The sequence below is a fragment of the Prosopis cineraria genome, unplaced genomic scaffold, assembly GCF_029017545.1.
Source record: "Prosopis cineraria cultivar Desert tree isolate PC_DT_omini unplaced genomic scaffold, ASM2901754v1 PC12, whole genome shotgun sequence".
In the NCBI taxonomy this organism is placed as follows: domain Eukaryota; kingdom Viridiplantae; phylum Streptophyta; class Magnoliopsida; order Fabales; family Fabaceae; genus Prosopis; species Prosopis cineraria.
The window spans coordinates 21,802,558-21,805,336 of NW_026555343.1; the positions used below are offsets into that span (position 1 = coordinate 21,802,558).

The following is a 2,779-nucleotide window of genomic DNA, read 5'->3' on the forward strand; positions in this document are numbered from 1 at the left end:
AATCATCATCAACATGTGAGAAAGAATCAAGCATGTGAGACTCACAAGCATCATGAAGCAATAACTCAATGGAACTTACACCTAACAAAGAATAATCCTCAAAAGGATGTTTCATTGCTTCATATATATTAAAAATAACATGATCCTCTCCACATTTCAAAATCAAACTACCTTTTTCCATGTCAATCAATGTACGGGCAGTCCTCATAAATGGCCTTCCTAAAATCAAAATATCATCCCCACTCCCTTCTTTTGACATATCAAGCACATAGAAATCCACAGGAAATAATAGACCTTTAACACAAACCAACAAGTCTTCTACTACTCCATGTGGTCTTCTAACACTTCTATCCGCTAATTGGCATATCATAGGTGTCTTATGCATGCAATCAAGACTCAAGGCATGATAAATTGAAAGAGGCATAACATTAATGGCTGCACCTAAGTCTATCAATGCATGAGAAAAATGTGTGTTGCCAATCTTGCATGGAATTGTGAAGGAACCGGGGTCTTCACATTTTATAGGGAGTTGAGGCTTCATGATAGCACTCACAGATGAGGGTAATTGTACCCTTGCATTAGGCCTAAATTTTCTTTTATTTGTACAACAATCTTTCAAAAATTTGGCATACTTAGGAAAGTTCTTAACTACATCCATCAAGGGTACATTAACATGAATCTTGTGGAAGAAATCATATACCTCTTGATCAAATTGTCCCTTTACTTGCTTAGGGACCACTTGTGCTTGTGGAAAAGGAAGCTTCTTCATAATCTCTTGACTTTGCTTTCCTTCTTCCTTCCTTGAACTCTCCTTTCTTGTTTCACTTTGCTCGGCCTCTCCCTCTTTTTCCTTACTAAACAACTCGGCCATAGTCCCCTTTTCCACCTTAGATGGTGGTTGCTCACATATGATCTCCTCAATGTTTTCATCCTCATCATCTCTACAAAAAGATGCATCATTAGGAGCAAAAGAAGAACTAGAAACATTAACATCAATTGAAGAATTTAAAGAGGGCTTCTCGGCCTTCCCTTGTCTTTTGTCTTCTTGTACTCTTTCTCCCAACTCCTTGCCACTCCTCAATGTGATAGCATTAAGATTAGCTTTAGGATTAGCAACGGTGTTGGATGGTAATGTAGAGGCTTGAGCATTGGCTGCACTTAATTGGTTAGCAAGCATATTCATTTGAGAAGTAAGGGCATCAATTTTAGAGTTCATGTTCTCACACTTGTTACCCATACTCTCTACCTTGTTCCCTAAGCCATCATACATGTTTTTATACAAAGAGTTCATTTCAATCAACTGCTTACGTAACACATTCACATCATTAGAAGAGTTCGAATTAGAAGAACTCTCAATTGGAACAAGCCTCCTATCACTATAAGAATTAGAAGAAGGTGTAAGAGAATTACCACTTGGATTGTAGCTTTGAGAAGAGCTACCTTGAGACAAATGAGGTGGAGGGTCACGGCCAAAGGTGTTTTGATAGGATCCTCTTTGTTGATTGTCTTGTAAAGCCACATTTGGATTTGAATAGGAGAAATTAGGATGGTCTCTCCATGAAGGGTTGTAAGTATTAGAATAAGCTCCTTGCCCTTGCCTCCCACCATAGGATTGTTTTCCATTGTAGATAGCATTTACTTGTTCAAACTTAATAGGACAATTGCTTTCTACATGCATAGGTGAGTCACAAAAAGTACAAGAATAAGGGACAAGTGCTTGAGAAGTACTTACATTGCTCACTTGAGATATTTGTGGAGCCAACATTCTCCCAATCTTGGCAGCTAGCAAGTCCACATATGAATCATTAAGAACTGAGGAACCTACCATATTCACATTTCTCTTTTCCCTTGTAGAGTATTGAGCACCACTTGAAGCCATCTTGTCAATTAGTTCCCAAGCCTTTAAGGAAGTGAGGTCAATCAAGCATCCACCACTAGCGGCATCAATGTTAACTTTGTCTCTTGGAATCAAGCCCTCATAGAAATATTGGACTAAATTCTCACTAGAAATTTGATGGTGTGGGCATTTAGCCAAAAGGCCTTGGAATCTAGTCCAATACTCATAGAGACTCTCATCCTCTCCTTGTTGGACCCCATAGATTTGCTTTCTCAAATTGGTGACCTTGGAATTTGGAAAGAATTTATCTAAGAAGAGTCTTCTTAGCTCAGCCCATGTGCTCACTTTCACATAAGAAGGGTAGTTGAAATACCATTCCTTTGCTAAACCTTCAAGAGAAAATACAAAAGCCTTAGCTTGAACATCATCAACATTTACATGCATAGGCTTCATAGTATCACAAACCAATAGGAAAGTATGCAAAAACCTATGACAATCCTCTCCTGGTAACCCATGAAATTTAGGCAATGCATTAATCAAGGAGGATTTAATTTCAAATTGAACATTAGTAGGAGGAACATATAAGCCATAAGGATTATCATGCCAATTAGGTTGAGTTAATTGCCTAATGCTCCTCTCCTCTCTAGGGTTATGCAAGCCTTCAAATTCATTATTAACATGGCCATCATCATGCAAATTCTCATTCCCATTCCCATGGCCCTCATTATGCACATGCTCATGTCCTAAGATACCTTCCATTGTTGAATTACAAACCAAATGAGAATCAAGAATAGGTTGTGATCTTCTCAATCTAGAAATAGTCCTTTCAATTTCTGGATCTAATTCAACAAAAGAGGTATGTTTTCTTCGGGTCATGCACTAATCAAGCTCAAGAAAATTAAGAACAAAGAACAAGCTAAACTAAAATGCAAATCAACATGA

General features: G+C 38.0%; 1 non-coding gene across 1 annotated transcript; it reads left to right on the top strand.

The window, feature by feature from the left end:
* Window positions 1-2,009: 2,009 nt before the first annotated feature.
* On the top strand, window positions 2,010-2,116 carry LOC129289710 (small nucleolar RNA R71). The gene has a single exon (XR_008588201.1). It is a non-coding gene; the product is annotated as a small nucleolar RNA R71 (small nucleolar RNA).
* The last annotated feature ends 663 nt before the right edge of the window (window positions 2,117-2,779 follow it).